The 12,118-nt window shown below is 33.3% G+C and overlaps 1 pseudogene; it reads right to left on the bottom strand.

The window, feature by feature from the left end:
* Positions 1-2,959: 2,959 nt before the first annotated feature.
* Positions 2,960-11,062, bottom strand: LOC133185651 (heavy metal-binding protein HIP-like; annotated as a pseudogene).
* Between the last annotated feature and the right edge of the window lie 1,056 nt (positions 11,063-12,118).

Genomic DNA, 12,118 nt, shown 5'->3' with positions numbered 1-12,118 from the left:
TTGAAATTGAAAACCGATATGAACACTTGCGTATTTTCTTGTATTCTACTTTTGTAAATAATATTGAAATCAAACCATAGCTGAAGGACGAGTACCAATATTGATAGACTTTCACAAAAAAAACTATTTAAAGAATAACCAAAGCGTTATCGATCATCGAAATTTAAAAAAAAAGATATACAGAATTTTGTATCGTAGTGTATTTTACTCGTGTATCAAGTTATATTAAATTGAAATCGGACCAAAACTGTAGGAGAATTGGCTTTTTGAAAAATTGTTTACAAAGAGACGGCTAGACGGAAGACGGACACCGAACTATCTTTAACATGAAGACCTATTTAGAAAGAAGGAACTTTCTCAATTTGCTTGCTCGTTTCCTCCTTCCTCCCTTTCCCCTTTGTCCTTTTTTCTCCTTTCTATCTCTCCCAGAGACCTCTGCTTTATAGTCTTTATTTCATCCTCTCTTTTAACGTCCTCAGATTAAATTATACAGCAAAAACAATATATATCACATTGTTGCAGTAAGCCTTCACTGATAGGGTTTTAAGTTATATATGCCCAATAGATATTTAAATTACTGTAGATTCCTTATGTGAGTTCTCAATATAATGTAAGTCTGCTCTCCAAAGCCATGCAATGTTTCATGTCAGAAAAAGAAAAGAATTATCCTTCTTCGAATTCGCAGATTTAGAAAAGTCAATTCTTTTAAAACGTCTTGATTTCAGACCTCGTCTCCAAAGACAACCTAGATACTGTTAATGAAGAGCTTTAGCATCTTTTCAATATCAGCTTCAGCGTGCTTATGTGCAGAATCAGAATTATTTTTAACAAAATAATTTTGTAGCTGACCAATCACAAGATATTAAGATTTATGAGTTTACGAAGCAGTTGTCTATGATGTCAAGAAGTTGCTCTCTAATTTGTGGTGAGGATTGTTTATATGAAACGTTGGAAAGTCATATGTTTTGATGCTATTAAGTTTTGAAAAATTTTGTGATTTTAGATATAGACCTTTTTCTATAATGACCAATATCTGTCTTAAAAATAAAACTGGTGGAGAAATCTATAATTATGTAGGTTTTTTTGAGATCGATCACTGTTCATTATCATGATCACCTGTTTCAATCTAAATCAAGGGCATACCTGCAGACTTCAAAGCATTACAAAATTTTATCAGTCATGACAACATATGCTAGATATGACGTCAAAAGATGATATAAATTCAAAATATCAATGATTCTGAGAGGAAAAAGTAAATTTTAAAATGATATTTTGATTAGAATTCACAGAGCGCAGGTTTGCTACAACTGAATTTTTTGATATAATATGAATCATGAGCATTTTATTACATTTATAAAAATGAAATACTGTAATTAATTTATCAAGGTGATATTCTGTCACAGTGTGAAAGGATATGAAAGTAAGAGAAACATTGTTTCTGGCCTGTCATAAGATAGAAATAGTAACTAAACCACCTTAATAGAGACTAAAACTTTCTTCCAAATTATGTTGCTAAAATCCATGTTACAATGTTTTCAATCTAACAATCGCGCAGCACAGTTAAGGCTACAATAAGGAGAGGCGGGGCCTAATTTACACGGGAAATGCTTACTATGACATCACACAAAAATACAAGTTCTTCAAATTACCACAAAATGAAATGATTTGCTATTTTTAACTGTTGAATAGCTTTAAACTACATCAATACTTACTATTGCATGTAGTTTTGTCGTTGGTTAAATCCCTCACAGCAATATACTAACAATTTACTTGTCGCAATGCACTTGTCAATGTGACGTCATATGGGAAAATTTGACGCAGTTTGTATGCAGTGAGAGGCGGATCAGGTTATATTTTATACAATGAAAAATGTATTTTGTAATTAAATAAAATATTATTTGCAAATTTAAAAGAGGCCATTAACTTGGATGCGATGTCTATTTTATGAATTTATTCATATACTTCCGGTACATTCCCTAGACAAGAGATACTGCCGTATATTTGTATGCAGATTCATTGATGGGTAAAAGAAGGGTCCTAATAAATCGATATATTACAATGGCATATCCTAAACGATTTATGACAAGCTTTTAGACATAAACTCAAGAAGAATGAAGATATTTGAAAAGTGCTGCGAACCTGATGAAATCTTGCAAATGAATTAATTATGTCTATATTTATGCACTTGACCAGCAAAATATACGGTCTAACAAATGTAATTTTAGCAATTAGATAGAAGAATCTATATAGGTTAATTTGCAGCACTTTTTACAAACTACAAAGGGTGTTGAAAATGATTAAATATTAAACTTAGATTTTTAACTTGGTTATGCCCTTGCAATATTGGAAATTATAGATGACCTCAATACTGCAGATATATTTGCTAAAATCACGTGACTACCACATCACGTGACAAGCCTAAATAAGAAATCTAATCGTCCTCAACATGCATTTTTCAACCACATTACACTTGTCCGATAATAGTAAAGTCATAAAAAGAATCACCCAGAATGTCTTTTCTATCCAAAAAATTCGGCGATATTTCCATTTGGCACCTTAACTGTACTGCGTGATAAGCTACGACGCCTCAACCGCTCAACTATGACGTCACAACCTATGACACTGTGTTACAAAAGGACAGAGGCAAAGGGAAAATCAAAGAAATGTAATAAACAGAAAATTCAAGGTTTTGCAGTTGAATATGGAATTTATATCACTCGTGAGATAGGATTTTTTTTTATATTTTCAAGAGTGCTTCGAACTTGTGAAAATACAGGGAAAAACCTATCACACTCATAAAATAAATTCCATATCCAACAACAAGACTTCGAATATCCTCTATTTATCCTCTTTCTAAAAAATAACGGAAATACAATTTGTTTGTGACGTAAAAGAAACAGACATTGCTACTTATCGTTTTATAAACTATAATATTTATTTTTTTTTAAATAAAGGATTTCAAACAATATATACTTTTGTGCACATTTCAGGAGATTTTCAAAATTTGATTTTGTGGGTGCAAAAAAGTGCCTTTACCGCATTTAATTCTTAAATATTTTGCTACTGATGAACATTGCATTTCATAATCAATTCTGTTTTCTTTCAATGAATACAGAATCTATATTTATATTTTAAAACCAGAAAAAGTACAGTAATATCCACCATACGCAAATTTGCCGTAGCCATTGTGTGCTCTAATCCATGCTTTATCTCCTTTCTTCATTTTGATGTTGGCATTATTTGACGACGTAACATAACCTGTACGACCGCTCCCATCCGAGTAGCTATAAGCAATGGGCTTTCCATTATGTGCAATCTCACTGATGAAATATTTACCACCAGCTGACGCTATTGCCCAGCTAAAAAAATACACACCTTCATCAGGAGCGGTAAACACACCTGTCTTCTTATCATAACCATTTCCTTCGTTCAATTTTACGAGGTCAAAAATCACTGTCTGGTACTTTTTCATGTTCTGCAAGCTTCCACTGAGGGATGATTGAAAAGCAATTGTCTGTTTCACTGTAAAATAAAACAAAATATTCATAAAATAATCATGCTAAATAATATCATCCCTAATATATATATATATATATATATATATATATATATATATATATATATATATATATATATATATATATATATATATATATATATATATATATATATATATATATATATATATATATATATATATATATATATATATATATATATATATATATATATATATATATATACTTCAGACTTGAAAGTTTTTGGGAATTTGAGAAGAAAATATTGTACCTTTTTTGTCTTCTTTACAGTTTAAGTTCTAATATCCAAGTCCAGTACATATTGTCCTGTAGTCGTTGTATTTGGTAACGACCTGCTGAGGGGTCTCCCGGACAGAACCACACACATTAATGACCACTATCAACAACAGTACAAGTACACTGTGGAACCATACAAAAGCATTAAAACTATAAAAACATGTACTAAGAATTAAACACATCAGAAAAAATTAATCTCTACCTTTTCATATTCTTCTTCGATTGATAGAATGGACTAAAAAGATGTGAAATGATGTGAAATAGAGAATTTATAAGTATATGCAGAAGATCAATATCAATGGTTTATCATGATATAAGTATCACATTTCAAAGACCAATCACGCAAAAATATAATAAAGTGGTAAATACAGAGAGAGACTTTATATATCATTTGACACCCTTTTAGAATTCTTAGAGTAAAATTGAGTAGGAAAAAAAAGATAATGCATACCATAAATGTACATATTTAATTAAATGGGTAGATAACGATTATCATTATTGAGAGAAACAAATCATTCAACGTATTCTTTTGTAATTTATATATATTGTCGACTATCTTACGGAATTTTTATTACAAGACCTTACAATGACTTTTCAAATGTGAAAATTTATTAGAAAATATTTACATTTCCAACTGTTTCCTCTGCTATAAGTCTTTGAATGTTAAGTGTGTTGTTTCTCGATATTTACAGTCGAATGTATTTCTCTAAATGAAAGGTATATCACCTGATAGGCATGTCACTTTCCCGCAGCTGTCATTGTGTCTAACGTCGGTGGGAGGATACTATGGAAATTGAAATGGAATGTCTCCTGTATTTCATATCTATTAGACATCATTTCTTATTTCTATTTGTTTTTTTCCACATATACCAGGTAAATGTACATTTAAGGAATCACTGTCTAGTTTGTTGGGTATGCCAGGAACATTAATGACAATTGAAAACGTGGAGTAATTTTTACATATTGCAAATTATCCCATGTTTCAAACTCTCGTTTATGTCCTCGCATACCCAACAAACTAGACAGCGAATCCATGAAAAATGAAGTTAATTCATTGCATAACAAATTCAAGAATATCTGCAATCAAGGTAAAACATAATAAAGTCCTTTGCTTTTTGAATTTTTCGGGAAAATGCTATGATCAGATTTACTAATAAGTAGTTCAATAAAAAAAGAGAACGTGAATTTCCACATGGTGTATAAAATACAGAGATATCAAACAGTATTCAAGCTCAAAAGTCTATTGAAACAATACAAATAAAGAGAAGAGCAAACAAGGACCTCTAAAAATCACCAGAGGTGGGATCAGGAGCCATAGAGGAGTAAGCATCCCCTGTCGACCGGTCATAGAAAATTCAGTGTTTAAATAATGGCCTAACAATTAGTATGAAAAACTCAGTAAGTATTCGACTTAATGATAAATTGTATTTGCTGACAAGGTCATTGTATCAACCATAGAAATTGTATGTATGCCAATAGTTTGATAATTTTATTCTACTCTGGCTTTCCGATGCCTGCAAAAGTTAATAATATTGAGGACCGTAAATCACTCATTAAAAGAGGGCCAATGCTTAGGGAACCCCGACTGGCGTCATAATTGCATAAATATTATGAATTCAGTAGAAGATTGCGCCGGACGATGGGCCAAATATGAAAAACTTTCTCAGAATGGATTAAATGTATCAGATGGATGTTGAAATCGCGAATTAAGCGATTGAGGTGCAGTATGAAAACCATTTATTCTTCTGTCTTCGACAATGCAGAAGTGAAACATTTACCTACCTATACTGGATTCCAATACTCCCTAAAAATCCTTACAAAGATACATAGCGGGTTCCAGTGAATATTCTACCAAGCCTCTTTCTTTACACCTCACTAAAATATTTACAGCAGTGAAGGAGAAACTTCAGGAGTACTGTATAACAGCATATTCTAGAAGTGGGGTAAAGCAGATGTAGATACTTAAAAACCCCAAGAAACGTTTAGAAAATTTGAAATCACAAAATTTAACAAAATGAATAATATCAAAACGTACAACTTTTAAATACTTCGTAGGTAAGTTAAGGCTTCCCATAGAATATCAAAGTGCACTCTGTGCCTTCACTTTTCTGAACTATCAAAATATGACGTCATAATGGAAAATGACGTCAAGACACTGCCAACTTGAGGTGTTATGACGGAGAGAGTGTCATGAACTTTTTACTGTATTTCAAATTGCACGTAAAATGCTAGATAGCTTTTGCAAAATTCACGGGTCGTTTAAGGTTTCTTTTAAGTCTTATATGTCCGAATATTTTAAAAATACATTGCTTACGTACCCTTGATTGAAATTCAGCATGTTCAAAATGCTTACGGAAAATATACTTTTGAAATGTACTCCGTTTTATACCCATGGTTGGAGGTAGAATTTATTTTGTTTGTATAAAAGAGTCTGGCACAGGTGATTACTGAGGATTAATCCGAGATTTTTTCTGGAAATCTGTAAGAAGAGGTTGTTCTCTTACTGAATCTTGCTTAGGAAAAATTTGTGATGGCTTTATTTTAATACCGATTACGGTATTGAGTGGAAAATACCCTCAAATTTGTAGGTAAGTTGAATTTCTCACGAAATATTTTGTACCCAAGATATACTATGACTTTTCCCAAGCAAATTTCGGGTACACAAGGATACAATGATTTTTTTTATAAACATGTAACAAAATGTTAATAATTATTGTGTTAATCGGCTGCGCCGAAGCGATTTATGTGAAACACTTAAAAAATTATAAATAACCGTCACGTGATCAACAAAGTCATTTGATATCATAACAAATATGTTAATATATAGCCGAGGGAACCCTCTATATAAATTGGAAGTACAAAATATAAAGCTTATATATTATAACCAAAACCGACCTTGCAATATAATATTATGTTTTGGGCGTATTTCAAAGCTTCGGAAAGCCTTAAAATAGCTGCGTTTATACTTGATACTGAAGTTTCTCCTTTACTGCTGTAATATGTTTCATTCTTTATAAATTTGATTTATTGAGCAGGGAAAACAATGCCGAGAATTTTGTCATGTCGATAATATAGAACTATTCATTGATTCTTTTGTCAAAGTTACAAGGTAAAATTATTTATCATATTATTCAGGAAGAATTTGATATGTTGTAAGTCAAATCTCAAGAAAAAAAAACTTTTCTAGCTGTTGAAGTAAAAGGTTAATAAAAACATAATATGAAGATTTTGAAGAGCCGTAGTCCCAGAATTCTTAAGTTTCCTTCTTTAACATATTGCTTCGTATATCAACATACCAGTATAAAGGTTGTTTTGAAATTTATATCTATTCCCATATACGGGGGTTTATCACTATATTCAAAGGTTTCAACGGAATGATTTAGAATGATTTCGAATAAATCTTTAAATTTTACTTTTCATAAAACCAATGTCTTTTTGTTTGTTTGTATGCTGTTTAACGTCACTCTCGAGATTTTTTCACTCATATGGAGACGCCACCACTTGCCGGTTGAGAGCTGCAAATTTTGTCCTATACTCGGCACTTATGGCCATTGAGCAGTGAGGGATCTTTTTCGTGCCAGCACCTACTGCGACACGGGAACTCGGTTTATACGGTCTCATCCGAAGGAAGGGTCTCCACGTCCCACAGTGGGATTCGAACCCGCGACGTAAGGATCAACTCCTTACTTTGCGACTCTAGAGCAGACGCTCTAATCAATGCGCCACGCGGGCGACTAAAACCAAAGTAAAATACACAATTTTAATATGCATTACTTATACTGCAATTTCTCAAGTTCATGGTTATTTGGTAAAATAAATTTCGTATTAAACAATGAAATATGGAGATAACGTACGGTTCAAAGTCCACTTAAACAATACAAATCGGGAGCAGAGCAAACACGGACCTCAAAAAACATCAGAGGCGGGACCAGTCTTGATAACATTTAAAACGTACAAATCTGTGTTAGGAATCACTGGACTTAGCATCGATACTTTCCTATTCTAAAGGAAAAGTGTCAGTTGCTTTTCAAACGACACTAATCAAGTACCTGGAGAACATGGGTAATCAACAGAAAGTAACATTTGACAAGGTGACCTTGAACAAAGGAAAATGCTATTATAGATGTTAGAAGACAGGTGTGTTTACTGCCCCTAACGAGAGTGTGTATACATTCACCTGGACAATTATGACAAAAGGAGGTTAATATTTCATCAGTGAGATTGTACATGATGGTAAACAAATTGCAAAAACTATGCAGATGGAGGAGGCCGAAATGGTTATGATGTGTCCTCAACAAACGCCAATTTCAAAATGATGAAGGCGATAAAGTCTGAATTAGAACATACATGGCTACCGCCAGTATGCTTTTGGTGAACATTGGGGTAATTTTTCCGGAAATAAGTTATAAATATAACATATGTATTCTGTGAACAAAAATTTGATACAATGACAGAACTTATTTGATTTGTATATCGATATCAGTTTGAAATAGAAAAAAAATGACGTTGTTGTTATATCTCCGTTGACCTAAATGGATCTCACTTACCAAATTTTATCGTGGCCATCAATTTATGAACTTGAAATGACCTTAACCTGTGAGATATAACTTTGATATACATGTTATCCAACAACCACATATGAAGTCTGATATCATTTCAATGATGGGATTCTACTTTGTGGTCTGGAAACTATCTCTGCCTCACCTGCATATGAGATTTTTGTCTTCCAGTTGATTCGATCCACAAGAGCATACCTTATGAACAGTATCTAAAACGAGTCAAGCTATTGACAAACAAGTTGATGAAATAAGGATATCAAAAGTCTCTTTGAAGTCATCATTTCGCAAGTTTTATGATCGACTCAATGACCTTGTTAGCAAATACAATCTTTCATTAAGTCAAATGCTGACTGACGTTTTTCATATTGATTATTAGGCCATTATTTACACACTGAATTATCTAAGGATTTTCCCGATCATGACAAGGAATACACGGCGGGTGTGACCGGTCGGCAGGGGATACCTACTCCTCTATGGCATCTGATCCCATTTCTGATGTTTAGTGGTCCGTGTTTGCTATGTTCCAATTTTGTTTCATTCCAATGGATTTTTGACCTTGATTACTGTTTGTTATCTTCATATTTCACACCGTGAATTGTTTTTTAAATTTCTAGATAGAATCATTTAAAATATACCCATAACTATGATTCTAGGAGCATTTTTTTTTTAATTTTAATCAAGGGTGATGAAAAACACAAGATTTACTCCCCCCTCCCCCCCCCCTAAAAGAAAAAAACTGAAAATTCATCGATAAATTTCCACAGATTTACTATTTACCTCTCTTAGTTCAAATCAGGAAGCCAATGTCTCAATCTACAACAAACAGTTTTTTTTTTCTATGAGGAACCTTAGCTTTTTTTCTGTCCTTACATCTTGGATATTTACACACATTTTGAGGAAAATGGTAGTCCGGATACATTCAAGCATTTGCTTTAATGCTAGGAATGTGCTGCTTGATATTTCAGGATACATAAGTCCACCATTATGGCTACATACCTGTTTGTCTCAGATGTGATGCAATGGTAATTCAGGTAATGTTGACACTCCCCTGCTTCCTGTTTCTGATTAAAAACCTAATCCTCAAAGTCTTTTGTCACTTTTCCAAGATTTAATCTGGTCAGAACTTTCTTCTAGTGGTATGTGGTATTTCTTGGAAGTCCTATTCCCGATGATCAAATAGATGGCAAACTTTTTCCCTTTAATTTGCAAAATGGACGTCTCCTCAATTCATTCTATTTTCACCATGGCCTAATTATGATGGTTGATTCGATACGCAAGAGCATTCTCTACGTATGTAAAATTTTTAAAACGAGGTAAATTATTGACAAACAAGTTGATGAAACAAGAATTTCAGCAGTCTCGTTTAAAGTCTTCATTTTGTAAGTTCTATGGTCGATACAATGACCTTGTCAGCAAATACAATTTAGCATTGAGTCAAATGCTGACTGACGTTTTTCATACTAATTGTTAGGCCATTATTTACATACTGAATTGTCGACGGATTTTCCTGTTATTTCACAATCAAGACAAGGAACGCACGGCGGGTGTGACCTTTCGGCAGGGGATGCTCACTCCTCCATGGCACCTGATCCCACCTCTGATGTTTTGGAGGTCCTGTGTTTGCTCTGCACCTATTTTGTAATGTTTAATGGACTTTTGAGCTTCAATACTGTTCGTTATCTCCATATATTTCATGGTATAGTTTTAGCCCATGTTGTGTAAAGGTATATTTGGGTAATTACGTATATTTGACATATTTTGCAAGTGAGCTCAATTTCAAAGAGTTTTTAAAACATATCTTACCGTATGAATCCAAATAATTTATAAGTTAGGCAGAGATTTATCTATCCATACATTTCATCACTGGGACAGAACTTACTAATACAGTTATCCACGACAAACCCTCTTGTAATTTCACACTGAGCGTGTAACCTTCAGAAGATCAGACATTTTGGCTGGAAAATTCCAAAGTGCTTAGAGGATTAGTTTAGATATATTGATCACTTTTCATCTTCCCCCGAATTTTCCACATTGTATTTCGCGATTTAAGCAAACATTTTATATATCTTTGTTTCAAGATGTTTAAGATAATGGAACTTTATAAACACATTGATGTAAACAGAGTTAGCTTTTTCTTGTGTGTAAGCAAAACTGACTCAGCCACTCTATAAACAGCGCCTGCATGCTCTTAGCAGCAGCACTGATAGTGATGTAGATAGCCTACTTTTTTCCTTAATTGTCTGCCATGTCGTATAAAATCATCGTCGATCCCGGCCTTTAAGGTGTGTGGATACAAAGTTTTTTTTTCAAAATATTGCCCCTTGATTTAGGTTGGGGCTACAAATGTATTTGATCATTTGTATCGTATACAGGTATGTTTTTATTTAGAATGGCTCAGATCTAGCAATTTGTTCATCGTTGGAAGTTAGGACATTTGTTTAAAATGTAATAGAGACAGTTTGTAACTTTGGTTGGGATTGAACCCGTGGCCTCTGGCATGCCAGTCCAGTGCTCTATCAATTCAACTAAAGGGTTAACTCACTAGCCTAAGCTAGTAGGAAGTCGTGAATCACACACTACCACATTGCTCCCTCCAAAGAATGAGATGTCCTCATCTCTTGTGGACTGTTGAAGCCTGTGGGGTGAAGTTCTGGGGGCAATCTCTTTCACCCGCCAGAGAATACCCATGTCCCAACGTGGGTGCCAAATGTAACAGAGACAGTTTGTACCCCCGCTTGGGATTGAACCCGAGGCATCTGGCATGCCAATCCTCTCATCTACTAATTGATCTAAGGGGCTAACTTACTGGCCCAAGCTAGTAGGAAGCCTTGATTTACACACTATCACAAAAACTGCATCCTCCTCTACCCTTTTCCTTTTGCCTCTGTATCAATTTTAGAAACACTACGCATTCCTTTACCAGAACATTTGTCTGTGGCATCCGTTTTCAATTCTCAGAAATATAACATGATTTCCTGTATACTTATCCTGTGTTTAAGAGTTTACAATCAAGTACATGTAGACGTAATAAAACAACGAATTTCTTTATTATTTATTTTTTAATCTTACGCTTTCATGTTTCCATGCTTGGGAGAATCAGTAATTTTAATCACGGTTTTATCGAGATCTACAATGAAATACAGATTTGAATTTGTTAAAAATCTACTAATTTCAAATGAAAATTGAGTCTGTAAAATTTACTAAATTAGATTGTGTACATGGTTTTTTTCAGCTTACCTTGTGCATATCAATGTCATAAGAATTAATCTTAGAAAAAAAAAAGTAGCCCGTCCGGGGGCGAATTATTACTTACGTAATTATTTAGCATTTAAATTACAATCAGATAAAGTAATATAATTGGAGGTGCTTACAGGTGTTATTTAACTGTTCATGGATAGCAGCTCTAACTGTTATAATTTTATCATAAATAATGTTTAATATATTTGGAATAACCCATTCTTTATACAGTTAAACGAGGACAATCCTCTACGAAATCTAGATCTGTTGTAAGGGTCTCATAATACAATCAATAAAACATTAATGAATAAGATATCTTCTAGCTAAACAATTTGAATTTTTTCACATATTCATTTAGTGTTGTAAACGTGAAAATTTACGCGTGGGAGATAAATTAACGCGAAAAGAAAGATTTTGAGTACTAACGTTGATCCGATGTTTGAAACACAGATATCAGAATGTACATCATATCAAATCCGGAACTAAACATTGGTTTTTTTTCTTTGT

Source organism: Saccostrea echinata, unplaced genomic scaffold (genome assembly GCF_033153115.1).
Source record: "Saccostrea echinata isolate AGI-Se365-2 ecotype Australia unplaced genomic scaffold, CSIRO_AGI_Sech_v1 ptg000012l, whole genome shotgun sequence".
Taxonomy (NCBI): Eukaryota; Metazoa; Mollusca; class Bivalvia; order Ostreida; family Ostreidae; genus Saccostrea; species Saccostrea echinata.
The sequence above is the reverse complement of the archived record's forward strand: the minus strand, read 5'-3'. Positions and strand labels throughout refer to the sequence as shown.